Below are 16,414 nucleotides of genomic sequence, written 5' to 3' on the forward strand. Positions count from 1 at the left end.
GAGAATCAGCATCCCAGATAAAACCCAGTGGTTATTCCAGAAATACAAGTGAGAAGGTCAGTCCTTCCTCTGTCCTGTAGACTCTGCTTTGACATAAGGCAAGAAGGGGGCTCTGGAGTCTCTCCATTGGTGTGTGCGGTCACCTTGGTGGGTGGGCCAGGCCCTCTGTCTTTACAAGACCTCTGGGCCCAGATCAGCCATGTAGAAAGCACTCGCCCTTTATGTACTCAGGCCAAAATAACTTCACTCAAACTCCTGACCAGAATGATTTTTAAAATGCCAGCTTTACCAATTGACATCTTCAAAGGCTATTTGTTTTTTAACACAAACCAGCATCAGTCAGTCATGTGATAAAGGAGGTTAGACCATGTTTCACTGAGTGTAACTTCAAGAAACATTGCCGATCAGGCTGGGAGCAAATCTGTTGACGATGGAGCTCACTTGAAGGAAAGATCTAGAGAATGGCCACAGAGGTATTTGTATTCATTCATTCATTCATTTTTTTTTCTTTCTTTCCTTTTTCTTTCATTTTTCATTCTCATTTTAAAAAGAGAGCCTGAATTGTTAGTTATCTGTTGTCTGTGTAGTTTATTTTTTTTAGTGAATCAGCAAGAATGATAAAATTTGGACGGCCCAGTTAGATGACTCATTCATAATTCCATGTATACATGGAACAAATAAGAATCGAGAACATATTTTGTGTGTTTCTGCAATAGATCCTAGAAGGGGTATACAAATTTAGTGATTATCATTTATTTACTCATTGCAACAAATATTTATGGAGCACCTATTTTGTGACCAGCATTGTGCTGAGGGACAATAATTGACAGAGCTTAGAGTCACTGGGAACCAACAAGTAAATACACAAGACAATTGCAAAGTGTGGTAAGAATTCCTGTGTATGGAACGAGGTATTCTGCACTAAAGGCTTTGAGGTTTCCTAAAAATAGACAGCTTTGTTTTTATGCAGAGGATGGTGGACTTGAATTTTCTAGAGGAACAAGTACATTGGAGGCTGGAGAGATTTGTGAAAAGGGGGCGTGGTAGTATGGGCCTCTGGCTGAATTAGAATCCCAGCTGTACTAGGTGAACTTGAGCAAATTGTTAGACGTCCCTCTCACTTAGTTCCTTCAGACACAAAGAGAGGTCAATAGAACCTACTTCCCAGGGTTGTTTTAAGGATAAAGCAAAATGACACAGGAAGTGCTTAGCACCAGGCCTGATAGATGGTAAGAGGTCAGTCAAGGCAGCTCTTCCTGTCAAAGGAAACCGCTGACAATCATGAAGAAACGTGCTTGCCTCCTGAGCTGGCTTCCAGAGCCTCCCCGGGCCTTAGGCGGGATTGTGAAGCCTGCTCCCTCCTTGCTGACTGGAGGACCGTCTCCATCAGGGAGCAAAGCAGAGGAAGTGTGTTCCCATATATATTAATGAGCTGAAGAAACGTTAAGACCCCCACATAATCTGTTTATACATTATACATTTCTCTTGTTATTATTCAGCATTGACTGAGTGCCCTCAATTCTGTAAGCTTTTTATAGAACGTTCCAACAACTCTCAATTACCTGCAGTGTGGAGAAGCAGATATAGCAAGAAATGAAGAGAAAAGGCCTGCAGTCCATAATACAGCAATGAGAACAAACACCAAAGCCTGATGTGGGCTGAGCTATTGGCGAGGAGCAAGAAGGGATCCTTGGGGGCTAGACTTTCAGTTCCATGAAGGCAGGGACTGTGCAAACCACTTCACAGCTGCTTGGCCATTTGCTAGCACAGTACCCATAACCATTTGTTGAATAAACATTTGTTGAAAGAAACAAATCATGTTAAAAATAGCAAACACTTTTTTTTCGTGCTTACTATCTGTCAGGAACTACTCCAAGAACTTTACCCATCTTAATTTTATTGAATTCTCATAACAACTGTATGAGTGAAGTAGATACTATTATTACCTCCATTTTCCAGAGGAAGGAAATAAAATACAGAGAGGTTAAGTGACTGGCTCAAGGTTGCACAGCTAGTAAGGGCAGGGTCAGGAGTCAAACACTGTCTATGTGGCTCCAGAGTCAGTGCTCTGATGAGCTCTCTCCATTAGAACTAGAAGCAGTGGGACCTAGATACCTGCCTCTAGCCACCAGGTCACACTTCCTAGCTTTAAAAGTCTTGCTTCTTCATTAATCAGTACCAGTACCAGCCCAGATCTCAGCTGGACACTTGGACCCTCTTCAAAGTTACCTGAAGGCAACCTGTTGTTTCCTTTACTTGATTGTGTTCCTGACTTGGGCAGACTGCCAACGTTCTTCTCCCCTTGCTAGTTGTCAGCATCCCACCTGAACCTGCCCCTTTATCTGATTTATTGTCCTTGCTCAATTTTAGGCTTCTTCACTCTCCACCACATGCAGACCACTCAAGAGCTATCATCTTGATATCTTTATAATTGCTTATTGAATGTCAGGCCTTGTGCCACTGTTCATGATCTCTGGATCATGATCTCATGATCTCAGGATCGTGATCTCTGATCCTCACCATCACTCAAACAAGGGGTATTGTTAGTCCCATTGTACAGATGGGTATGATGTAGTTACCTGCTGGGGGCCAGTGCTGGTGTGTGAAGGAGCCTGGGCTCAGAGCTGGTGAGCTGACCTTCAAGATCCAGGTTCTTTCCCCTGTTCCACATGTTCACCTGCTATGAACCCGCCCACACACCAAACAGAACACTTGGGGGTGGGCTGGGGTACTCAGAGAAGCCTTGATGCTCCCCTGAGAGGCTCAATCAAGAAGCACTTGGGGGCACATTTGTCTCCTGGACCCGTAGTCAGACACAAGGGCAAAGACCTAGGACACACAAGAGATCCGAGATGAACTCCAATATTAAAAAGGAGGCAGGAAGAACAGAGTGATCACTCTGAGCCTGTATATTAAATGTATTTTCCCTTTGTAGAAAAAAAAAAATCCTGCAAAAGTTATGTTTCTACATAAAAGCAGCCTGTGTTTCATAGCTATTCTAATTTATGGGCCGTACATTCCTGTGATTGTCTTGAACTGAATAGCCAAGTAAATAATCATCGAGGGCCACAGGTAAATCACTTGGAGTTGAACCGAGTCTGTCCAGGGCCTCCACAAATGGCACAAACATTATTTCCTAATTTTGTAGATTTCTTCATCTGAGCTCAGAAAAACGCCTTCTCTTGTTGGCTTTGAGGTTGGACACTTTTTTCCATTCACATCCTGAAGAGACAACAGCAAGGTGAAATGTGAGAAGCGTTTAAAATATTTTCAAAGATTCCCCTTCTAATCTTCCTCCTCAATTCCAAGGAAATAGTGCCATTCGTTTCACTTCCACAAGTGTTTATCCTGCTACCAAGTGAGCTGGAAATGGCAGGTGCTGGGAGGGGTCCAAAGGGGGAGTCATGGACCACACCCTCATGCAAGTTGGGACCTGATTGTTTTCTTTTCTTAATTTTGGTAAAATATACATAACATAAAATTATCATGTTAACCATTTTTAAGTGTACAATTCAGTGGCACTGAGTTCGTTCACACTGTATGTGAACCTCAATCCCATCCATCTCCAGAACTTTCTCCTCTTCCCAAACTGAAACTCTGTTTCCATAAAACAATAACTCCTCATTTCCACCTTCCCCCCACCCTGGTAACCACCATTCTACTTTCTTTCTCTACGAATTTCACTATAGTAGGCACCTCATGTAAGTGGACTCCTATAGTATTTGTCCTCTTGTGATTGGCTCATTTCACTCAGCGTAATGTCCTCCAGTTTCATCCACGTGGTAGCATGTGTGACCTGAGAATGTTGAACCAATGGAAATACTAGTTCTTATGTTAAGTCAGCCAGAGGGACAAATGCATATTCACATTCATTTGTGGTTGTTGTAAGGAAACTTAAGCCTAAATTGCAGCAATAAATTCAATGCATTTATTGAGCTAATACCATGTGCAAGGCCCCATAGGATGAATGAAGCAGCATAAGACGCTGCTTCTCAAGGAGACCCAGTGTGCAGATTCAAATCCAGATGTTAAGTGATACTTAACTTCAGAGTACAAATAAAAACATAAACAGGAGTTTAAGACGGAGAGGTCATTTCAGACAGGCGTAATTGGGGAAAGGGTGGATTTTAGTGGGGCCTTGAAGAAAAGGTAGAATTGAGTACAAAAAGAATGGGAACGGGGAGAGAAAACATTCCAGATTAGCATGTTCAACCTTAAGCTATGTGTGTCCTCTTCATTGTTATATCTCTAGTGCTTGGTACAACCACCGATGTCTGTTGCGTGAATGAATGAATGTGGAAACCAGGGCTGGAAAATAGTGAGTAGACAATCTGGCTTGAGTAGAGGGTCCCTTAAGGGAGATGTTAGAGATTAGAATATATGTTTAAAAAACAAAAACAAAAACAAAAAACATTGACTGTCAGACTAAGGAGCTAGAACTTTATCCTGAGGGAAATAAGGAGGCATTGAAGATGGCTAATGAGGGGAGTTCATAGTGATTAGTCCACCATTTCTAATCATAAGTGTCATCAAAGCACAAACATCTCTGAGAAGCTTACAGTGGCAATAGCAGGGTGAATGTTCACGGAATGTAAGTTCCCTCTGGATTTACGCAGACTGGGCAAGGTTTTTTTCAGAAGTATTTTTTGGTAGCATTTTAAAGTGACAGAAGGTAGAGAAATCTGGCAACCAAAGGACTAGTAAGGACAACATTCCAATAATCAAATGCAAAAGTGATCATTTAACTACTGAGATTAGGGCAGATTTTTGAGGCCATGGCAAGAGAGAGGATTACAAATTTAGGAATCTTGAAATTCTCTAAGGAGATTCAGAAACCAGGGACCATGACAAATGTAAGGCCTGAGTGACAGGGCAGCAAGGGTGGTTTCAAAGGAAAAGAAAAGGAAGTTTTTTGTGTTATAGAGTGTGAGGTTGGGATGAGATGCTATGCTTTCATATTCAAAAGAGAAGCAGAGCTTCAGGATTAAATCACTGGGGAAATTTGATCTGCAGCCAATACAAATGAGGACAGTCTCAAGGCTTAGTAATGAAGGTCTTGAGAACACAGGAATTTCGGAGAGGAGAGCAGAATACAGGAGAGGGAACGGGAGGAGAGAGAGGGCCAGAAGGAGACTGACTTTATATTCAGCAGAGTCACTCCAACTGGTATAAACCAAAAAAGGGCATTTATTACAAGGTCACAGGGATATTTCATGGAATCTAAGAGGACAGCCAAAATTGAGAAAAGGATGGAACTGGGAACTGGCGAGTTGTTCAGAATCAGCACATCCTCCTTGTTTCTGTTCCTCTCCGAGGCCATCTGCACTCTCCCCTCTGCTCCTCCTCCCCACTGCTTTATTCTTTGCTCCCTCCTCTAAGCAGATAGCTGCCCCCAGGGTTACCCACCCCCAGTTCAAAAGACCAGCAGAAACTAACTAGTGGGCCCCAATCTAATTCCAAGTGTCTGGAGGGGTGGGGGTATATGTGACTGTCCTCTTCATGCAAGGTTTCCCCGGGTTCCTTCAGCTATGGGCCAGGGGGATGGACCCATGCTGGATAAATAATGGCTCCTGAGTGTGCCTTCCATGGGTGGGAGGGCAACTTTGAAAAGCAGGTGTCAGCCTGGGCAGATTCCACAGAAGGGATGCACTAAACTGAATTAGAAGCTGTGACCCTGTCAGGTAAGAAAGGCCTGAAGGAACTGTGGCTCTTTCAGTCTAGAGAAGCAAAGACCCCACTGGCCACAAGAACAGCCTTGTAATAGCTGAAGAGGTGCCCACAGACTTGTGAATGAGTCAGTGAGAAGGTGGCCGATTACAGTAGAAGTAGAAGCATTCCACGAGTGACAGTGGCCTCTGCAGTGGTCTGTTTTATGAGTGAGGAGGCGCCACAGGTGTGAGGGGCTGAGCAGAGGCCTGTTACCTCCTTAGCAAGACGTGGATTGGAGCAGGGACTCCAGCGCTGGGGGAAGTCACTTTAGATGACTTCACAGGCTACTTCCGATGCTAAGATTCTGTGTTATTTCCTCCTAATCACCCGAACTCCAGCTCTACCTCTTCCTGTCTCCCTTTTAGTTTATCTAGTCCCAATCTCTATCAGGGATTCTTATTCTGGGTGAGCTTCAGAAAGTCCAGGAATGCTTTAAAATTGGATGCAAAATTGTGTGTATGGGGAGGTGGGAGGTAGGATTTCTATACAGAGTTTTCTAGAGAGAGGTTCAATCAAGGGGACCATGATTCAACCAAGGGTTCAATCAAGGGTGAAAAGCTATCATTTAAAGAGAAGTGATTTGAGACAGTTTATAATAACAGTGAAATAAAAAGCTAGAAATGGAAGTAGGACATAGGAATAGAAAAAGGAGAAATCAAATATATTTTAAAAACCAATAATGTCTCCATTGCTGCTGTGATTAAACTTCAAGTTTGATTTTGAGCTTCCTGGCAGCCAGAGAAATCTTGATCTAGTTTTGTATGACTGTAAGAAGCAGCAGCTCTTCAAGAGAACTGAAGCTATTTCTAACACTGATTTCTAAAAGAAATTTCTCACTAAGCAAAATATTACAATTGTAAATAACCATAAGAGTAGTAATAATATTGTTATTTATTCAAAATTACTTTGTGGCACCAAACTACTACTGTGAGCGTGCGTGTGTGTATTTTTATTAAATGCAACAAAGGAAAGGGAGTAATCAGAGAAGTGGGAGAGAAGAAACACAATTCAGAATAGAGCAATACATATCCCAGAAGTCGTTGAGTGAGAGTAAAGAACTAGTATTACTTGAAAAATTAGAAAAAAAAAATTAGGATAAGAGAAGGTAAATTTTCTTCAGCAACAAATCAGAGAGAGCTATCAGTAAAGAAAAAAAGCCAGGTTGTAGGCAGTTTTTGAAGCTGCAAGTAAAGATAAAAACAAAGGTAGTTTGCATAAATTGCTCACCTGAGAAATTCTACGTGAAAAGAAGGAGAGATATTCAAAATAGTGGAAAATGGGCGATCAGGGTCAAGCAAATGGTTCTTTTCAACTGAGAGAAGACTCCTCTGAGAATGAAGCTCAACACGAGAGATGTTTTGATGTGGGGTATGGGAATTTGCTAGAACCTGCAGCAGCTGTGCTCAGTCTTCTCATATAAGATTTAATCAGGGAGCTTCCGACTGGAGTAGATGAAGGGGAGATAGTCTTTATCCTGAGCAACAAGTTGAACTTTGACACTATGAATGTTTGGGGTCAAATCTTCATCGTTCTCTGTTTCTCTAGCCGGACAGCAAGAACAGAGGAGGACAAGGAGGGGTGCTAACCTGGGTTTGGGGTTGACACCTGACCGAAGTATGAATGAGAATGTGGAGTGTGCGCCAGGGTAGGTGTCTACACTGGAAGAAGGGCTGAAATGGGGATGGATGATATTGAAATGGGGATGGATGATATCGACATATCAGAGTCAATGGAACAAACTAGGTGAAGAAAGAGGTCTGAAAGTTCTGGTTTAAGTGAGGTTTAAGAGGAGTGGGGGAAATGACAGGTGGACTCCTTTCCTAGGGCTGCCTCAACAAATGACTACACACTTGGTGGCTTAAAACAGCGGAAATTTATTCTGTTGGTCAGAAATCAAGGCATTTATAGAGTTGTGCTCCTTCCAAAGGCTCTAGAGGTTAACCTTTCCCTGACTCTTCCACCTTTTGGTGGTCCTAAATTCAATGACAAGTGTCCTTAATAGAGAAAGGTGGAGAGAGATTTGGGACACACGGAGGAGAAGGCCAGGTGAAGACAGAGGTAGAGATTGGAGTGATGTATTTCTTGACTTGTGGCTACATCACTCCAATCTCTACCTCTGTCTTCACCTGGCCTTCTCCTCCGTGTGTCCCAAATCTCTCTCCACCTTTCTTTTATTAAGGACACTTGTCATTGAATTTAGGGTGCACCCAGATAATTTAGGATGATCTCTTTTCGAGATCCTTAAATTAATTGCCTCTGCAAAGCCTCTTTTCCTTAATAGGCTTGCACTCACACGATCGAGGTGCATATTTTTTAGGGGGCCACCATTCAGCTCACTCGAACAGATAAGGAGGTTATCATTAGAAATAGGAGTCCACTTGAAGGAAAGCAGAGGTGCAGTGTCGCTGAGTATGGCTTTGCCCATAAATGGCACACATACTGATGTAGGGTGCAAAGGAAGATCAAAAAGTTCACGTTTTGGGGGTAATCACGATACTATTAATAGTTGTCATGGTCGATCTTAAGGACTGGCTTCCTCAAGGAGGATGGATAGAATGGGATGGAACAGTATGACTTCCATAAAGCCAATGAATTCTGGAGGTCCGTTGCCAAGAGTGACAGAGAACAATTACCAAAGACTTTAAATATCGGTGAGAGAATGACACTTCAATGATCTAGAAATGACATTAAAAGATAAAAGGCTGACCTTCTTTTTTATCCCACTCAACTAAGGAGCATTAGACATCTATGGAAAAAGTCAGTTTCTTTCTCACTTCTAAGCTGTCACTGAGGTTTGTCTATCCTACAGAGAAAGTCTCTCTCTCTCTCTCTCTCTCTCTCTCTCTCTCTCTCTCTCTCTCTCTCTCTCTCTCTCTCCCTCTCTCCAAAAAGAATCTTCAAGCCAATGGAAGACAGGGCAACTGGATTTCAAATTTTTCACCCTTTCCTTTTTTAAAAACCAAGATTATATTTTTCTCTTTTATGTTTCTGGAATGTTTTTTCTTTCAGATAGCCACATCTCCTGTATCTACCCCAGATATCTTGCATGAGGACAGGGACCATGTCAATTTTGCTCACTCTTATATTTCCAGAGTCCAGTAAAGTGCTCAATTAGTAGATGTTTGTCAATGAATAAATGAATGGATGGATGAATGCATAAACGAATGTGTGAATGAAATTGCATTTTCCTAGTTTCATACGCATTGAAACCACCAGCAGAACTGTCTTTTAACAAGTGTTGAAGATGTGGTACTGTGTCTTGTCCTTGAATTCCTGTACCGATATGGATAATAGCTCAGTGCCTTGTCAATAAGTACAGCGTGTTCCATCCTCTGCTGCCGAACTCTTAACAAGCCATCTGAGCGGAGGTGCTTGTCTGAAGGTGACACTTGCCCCCACCAATGTCATATAAGGAAATACCCATCTTCCCTTAAGTGTCTCTCCTTCCTGCCTTCACATATCAGTGCACTATAAATGATGATGAGGAGGGTTTGTAAATCAAGAAAAAGGCCCTGCTTTCAAGCACTCTTTAATTAGGTAGGATGGATACAGCATCCTAGTTCATTTGGACGGGACAGTAGGGAACCGTTCCGTCTCCTGGATGTCCCCACCTGGGCTCTGCAGTGTTCCCAGGGTGATTGCTCTGTGTAAGGTATTTATAACTTCTAAGTTTCTTCCTCCTAATGCCAGGGCTGAGAGGAATATTATGCAAGTTGAGTCTACTACTGGGTTTCATGAGAAGTTTTGGATATTGAACATGAAAGTAAATTTTCTGTTTATGTAGTTATGTATACCTCACCTTATTCTGAAAACAATTCAAGGTTCCTTGTAAGATAATATAAATTAGGTCAGGAAAAAATAAAATATAAATAGATGACAAAAAAAGAAGTAGGATGTGGAATCTAAAACTGAGCCTGTATCCCAGCAATGCATACCACGAAGCCCTATACACTATAGGACTCACTATAGGTATGTTCACATTTGAATCTGTGTGTTCTAACAACCAGTGCAAAAAGGGAAACCTGACCAGTCATACAATTTACGGCATTCACCAGTCAGCGTGCTCACAGGTCAAACACTTAGGAAAAGCTCCATTATTCCTGACCTGAGACCAGATAGGAATTTCTCCCAGGGTTCCTCATAATGAGAGCACTCTGTGATGAAATAAAGAACATGCCAGTAAAATCTCTACACAAACAATGCATTCTGCACAGGACTGTTCCTTAGTAGCAACTTGTAGCATCAACCTCTCACCAAAGGTGAAGACGAGACGATAAAACCAGTTCCTTGTGGATCAACACGATGTATCCAATTCAGTGTTCATCTGGCTTAAATCAGGAAATGACTTTAGAGAACCTTGACAGGTGCCAAGTGGGGCTGGGAGGAAGGAACCCTGGCTCAGGTCCTACTCCCAGCTCTGTTGCCATATGGGATGGTGCTAAGAGCTCAGACTTTGGATCCAGACAAAAGTGAATTAGAATCACCACTGAATTAGCTGTGTGCTCTTGTGGTATCTGCACCTCGGTTTACCTATCTATATAGTGGGTGATGGGATCCCTTTCATGCAGATTGTTGCCAAGTGTGAAGGACAATGTGGATGCAGCACCCAACACAAGGCCTGGAACAAAACGAGTCCGTGAGAAAGAGCAATGGCACAGCTTTCTGTTGTGTCCTTGGGCTGTGAATTCACCTTGGGCAAGGTGATATTCTTGGGCCTCAGTGTCCTCATTAGAAACTAATGGTGTTGGAGAGCGAGTATTGCCTAAATCCCTTTTCATCTCTGGCCTTCTATTTTATGATGCCATAAAATTTAAAATATAACTGTATATCAAAAAAGGAATACCAAGATGATGTTGTTGCTTTTGTCTGACTCCTCCCCATTTTAATAACAGTCAATATCATATGTGTGTTCCCAGACCTACTATAAAAGTGTGATGACGTTTTTTTTTTTTTTTTTTTTTTTTTAATTAATTTTATTGGGGTGACAATTGTTAGTAAATTTACATAGATTTCAGGTGTACAATTCTGTATTACATCGTCTACAATTCTGTATTACATCGTCTATAGATTTCACTGATATGTGGTATATAAACCAAAAAGAACAAGACAAACAAATGAGAAACAAAAACTCATAGACACAGACAATAATTTAGTGGTTACCAGAGGGTAAGGGTGTGATGACGTTTTAAATAGTTTATTACTGCATGATATAAAAACAAGAAAGAGAAGTTGGTGGGAAAGTCACAAATGCAGGTAACTACCACACTCCTTCCGTATCTCCCATTGCCTACTGGGTAGGATCCCGCCTTTTCGAGGCCCTTCACCATGTAGCCACTAGCCACTCCTCCAGACTAGGCCCTGACCTCAGTCATCCGCAAGAGGTAGTCCAAGTCCACCCAGTTTTTGCAAACTGTGCTTTACCCAGGCCAATCCTCTGCTTCAAATGCTTCACCCCACCCTTCCCAGCTGGCTTCCAGAAATCCACTTAAAGAAATTTCTAGATGGCTAATACTAGCATCTGATTTCTCTTCTTAAGATCAAATGTCAAGGAACAAAAATAATATCCAAATTAATTTTTAAAACTTTGTATGGCTTCTGTTTTTCATTATTCCAACAGGAATCCTGTGATTTATTAAGTACCTACAATGTACCAAGCACTGCCTCATATACATTATCTTTTTAATTCTCACAATGTCCATTAGAGGTAAGTACCCATTTTACAGATGAGGAAACGGAGGCTGAAGGAAGTTAAGTCATTTTTCCAAGATAGAACAACTAGATGGTTAAGGAGCTGAGAGGCAAACCCAAGTTTCTGAATCCAAAGCCGGTCCTCTTTCTATCACACTGCCTCCACAAATGAGCCAACACCATCTCAGGTGAGGCTTGCCATATGGTAAGTTGGGTCAGACACGTGGGACACAGCAACTCCTGCGGAAGTGGAAGTTGAATTGAAAGTTAATGTACTCTTATTTTCTTGGTTCCCGAGAAGATTATGTCTCCACTATCTTTCCCCAAAGCACACACAATTCCTTTATCATATCAATTGGCAGTATTTATGAAAAGCCACATCAGTGTTTTCTTTCACTGTACAAAAAGGCTAAGATGTTGCCCCTGCTCTCAAGTTGCTCACAGCCTCACTGAGGAGAGGGGACAGCAAGACCCATGAAACTACAAAAGAGAGGTTCAGGAAGCTGTAAACTGATTACCAAATTGTGTGGTACAGATTACAGTGCACACACACTCTGACATCACAGAGGAGGCTGAGAAAATCACCTGTGAGACCTGACCTCGGAGACCCCTCCAATGTCTCCCTCACTCACTGTGCTCCTGACACACCAGCCTGCTTGCCAACCCCCACAAACCTCATGCACTGGCCCCCCCCCACCACTGTTCTATGCCCTCCCACGTACCTAGATGGCTCCCCTCCCCTCCTCCTTTAGAGTTTTGCTCAAGTGTCACTTGATTGCAGCCGCCTCTTCTAGCTCACTCTTTGCCCCCTTTCATACTTAATTTATCTCTAGAGAATTAATCATCATTTCATCCACTATGTTTGTCCTGTTTATTTGTTCACTCTCTGGGTCCTTCTACTAGGATGGAAGCCCCAAGAGGAAATTTTGTGTTTTGTCACTGGTGTTAAAGCTTGCTTGTGTGGAAGAATTTGTGTAATACTAATTTGGATCGAAGAGTGCCTAGCACCTAGGTGTCTAAAAAACATTAATTGAATGATGACTCTAAAGAATTTTTGAGTCCTGCCAAATGGTAGAGTCTAGAAAATCTTCCCAAAGTCTTAGAGAAATGATCCCTAAAACCTTAGGGATTTGGCCTTTGAGATGACACCTATCACCTGAGGAAGTCCATTGAAACAATCTGATGGAGGGGGTGAAAACAGGCTCAGTCAGCTGTTCGGACCAGCCTGGGGCCTCCCCCAGGTCATAGAGATCAGAAAGTCATATCGTTAAAAAGACGCTAGGCCTGCTATGTTCAAAGACCCCATGCTCATGTTCTGCCCTGATTTCGTACATGGCACCATTCCATTCTTTCCCCATACTCCTGCCTCCACAGTCCAGCATTCAAGCCTACTGTAGATACCTACCAACAGCTAGACACTGATGGTGGAGCTGAGAAGTCACACGGGGTGGGGGTGGGAGGCTGCAGGAGTGGCCCTGGGAACCTCCTCCAGACTCTAGTTTACCTGTGGGATAGAAGGTGAGCAAATGACAAGGCCCTCAGGTACCAATCTTAGCTGACCCTATTAGCTAGGGAAATGTACTTGGCTTCTTCATGCCATTTCCTGGGATGTAAAAACAATCAATAATATCCCCTCACTTAAAGCAGAGATTCTTAACCTGAGATTTACATAGAAACCTGTTTAGGTGGGCTGGGAAGACATGATATTAGGTTAAACCATTAATATTCTAGTTTCATATGTCAAAATAGTCTGATATCAGTAATTCCACGTGGCTCATTGAAAACGAGAAAGTATGGTTTAGGTAACACTGCTGTCCAGGTGAGAGCATATTTCAAATATGGGATCAGTGGCTCATTGGCCCATGCTTTCATTCTACAATTGAGCTAAGCTCCCAGGAGGCGATAACTACTAACATTTATCAAGCACTATAGTGTAGGGAGCACTTTCACTAATAACATCTTGTTTGATCCTAAAGTGAACAGTTACTGTCTGCATTTATCTTAAAACCAACCCACATATGTTGGGCACCTCCTAGTTCCAGGAAATAGTCAGAAAACTCTGGCCCACAAACCAAATCCACCTGAAGCCTGTTTTTGTACAGCCTGGAAACTACAAATGCTAACATATTTTTTTACGTATTTAAAGGCTTGTACACACACACATACAAACAGAGAGAGAGAGAGAATACATAACAGGGACCACATGTAGCCCACAAAGCCTAAAATATTTACTGTCTGGCCCTTTATAAACAAAGTTAGCCAACCCGTATTCTAGATGCCCCACACTGTGCCAAGCAAGTACTTTTAATATGCTAACCTAGTGTGATAAGAGGGAGAAGGTCCTTAAGCTTCGGGCACAGATGGCACTGGTGTTGGGTGCGGCCACAACAGTCAGCAAAGGGGAAATAATTTGGAAAGCAAAAGTCCTGAGTCCCTTTCTGTTGCTCACATTTGCTGTGGAAACTGGGATTCGTTCCCTAAACTCTCTCAAGCCAGCTGCTTCTTCTATCAAATAGGGAGTAGGAATGAAACTCCCTTTTCCTGTGAGTCCATGAGTTCACCAGCAGCCCAGAAATAAGGACATGCATTCTAGTTGAGAGCTTTTTAAAATAATGATGACCTAATTACTTTACTTCTTCTTGTAAGTTTAAGGATAAGTTAAAAATGCTCAAAGAAAGTGAAATAAGGTGCAAGAAGGCAAGGGATTGGGAGGCGCTTGGAAACATGTATCCCAGGCAAGAACTCAAGGTGTGTCATCTCGTGTTTTAGATGACAAATGTGAAATTGCCATTTGGAGGCCAGAATATTGTTTTTAAGCAGAAAGCAGTTTTCAGTTTTTGAGCATCCAAATGCAAAAAGAAAAATACCAGTAGTACAGGCCAAATACAAAGAGGGGAGGGGGATCTGATTTTAAAAATGCTCATGGCAATGAAAAACTATAACTTCCAATGTGAACCAATTCATTGAGGCCTTAACATTCATTTGTTGGGAATGGAGGGGGCAGTCAGATCCGCCGTCAGAACCAATTGGGGAGCGGCAGGCTGGAAAGGTCAGCTCCAGCTAGGGATGTACAACTCCTAGACTTTGTTAAAATGATGGTATTCGACAGAAGTTACATCTGAGGTCAAGTGACCGCAATAACAAGGGACAAGGAGCGCTCTCAAATCATTCTCGTGGATGAAAATGACATGAAGCTGACATAATATCTGAGGTGAGATGAAACTCAAATCCTCAGCAGCTGAACGCTTCACCTACTGATGGGCAGCCTGACCCCCACCAATCTCCTAATCATACTTGTGTCAAGAGGGGAGCAGCCTCCAGTAACATGACGTGCAGCTCTGGCGTTTTTGGGGAGGGAAGGCTTTGTCTCTGCTTCTGAAATGATGTTGTTAAAAGTTTTAATACTCAGCTTTAAACCTCTCAAATCAATGTCTTACTACAAAAATAGGATTCCACCTACATGCATAGGATGTCTTCCCTTATGTAATTTTTCTCCACTCTGGGTTTTTTCCTGGCTAGCATTTTCAGCAACAAAATGTGTGTTTTAGTTCCATGACTATGGGGATGCCATTTAAAGAGTCACCCCATACCATTCAAAATGTAAAGATGATCTGTAATCGGGGTTGATCTTCTAGCTTCAAAAGTGCCTGGGGGTAGCGGGAAGCAGCAGAGGCAAATTGGGAGGAAGATAATGATAAATTATAATCTCTTTGCCCCCAAATAACATGTATGAAAGGAGGGTGTGCTGAAGACCGTTGAATATATTAACCCATGATAAAGGACTTCAGAAAAGGAAGCCTAAACTACATTTGAATTTAAAGCAAGTATTAAAATTAAAAACCCAAAAGAAGAAATATTACATTTAGTCAGCTGTTTCCAAAAAAATGCTTTATGCTCTATCATTTGCCCTGTAATTACTCTAATATGAGGTTCGGTATGGTAGACTGTACTCCCATCTATCGGTGTGTTTAAAAGAAGTGTTGGCGTGTGTTTGTTTCCTGAGAAGAGAGAGGGTGAATCAAGGTGTGGCCATTTACATAAACACAACCCACTCTGCCTCCAAAATATACCCTGACCTCTTCCCTGCCAATGTATGTAGGCGCTCCAAAGCCACTAAATACAGTTGTCAGCAAGCGGATGAATCAGCATGTATTTAAATCAAAGACAGCCGTGAAAGACTGCGTTCGTTCTGTTCCCAGGACCTGTCAAACCACAGAAGAGATTAAACATCTGACCCTCTTCATCCCCAACATTGCTCCACAAGAGACATTTCTGTCACTAGTCCTGCCACTTGGCTTTCAAAGATGCCACAAAGCCTAGGGCGACCTCTGCTACATTTCAGTGTTGTTTATTGATTTCTGACCCAGTGCTTAATAGTTTTCCCAGTCCCCCTGAATGGCTTTTGTAAGCAATGGGGTTTGTACATCTCACCGATCAATACCTTTTATATTTACAATAAAATTGAAACTGCTTCTGCTGGGGGCACAGCCCAGCATTTGTCATCCTTCAGCGAGGGAAAACTATGTCATTATCTGAATTAAAACATTTATTTCTGATTAAGAGAGTGTCCTATCTCATTAATTTTTCCCTTTCCAATAGAATGGGAATAGAACCCTATTGATTTTTGCACTTTTACACATCTCCACTGCTGGGAAGATAATTGAGAAGTTAGCCAGAATAAATGAAGTTTCAAGTCTAGTGGGCCAGCCAATACCTTCCAAAATCAAGGTGTTTTTATGAAGCTGGATTTTAATTTGTTGGCAAGCTGAAGCAGTGGGACTTATTCGGCTGAGTAAATTGGATTAAGAGTAAAATCGGCTGGAAGCATGTCTTAGGGAATGCTGAGGGCCGGGTTCCCCCTGGACAGCCAAAGCCTTGTTTTAGATTTATGCTAAGACAGCTTCCAAATTGGCCTCCTTCAAAACTCCCAAGTTGCTTCAGGAAGGGTGGATCACTGACCCAAAAGCCTATTAACTCGTGTTTCTCTTCTTCATGCCTGTCGCCTTAAAAACAACCA

Source organism: Rhinolophus hipposideros (genome assembly GCF_964194185.1).
Source record: "Rhinolophus hipposideros genome assembly, chromosome: 8".
Taxonomy (NCBI): Eukaryota; Metazoa; Chordata; class Mammalia; order Chiroptera; family Rhinolophidae; genus Rhinolophus; species Rhinolophus hipposideros.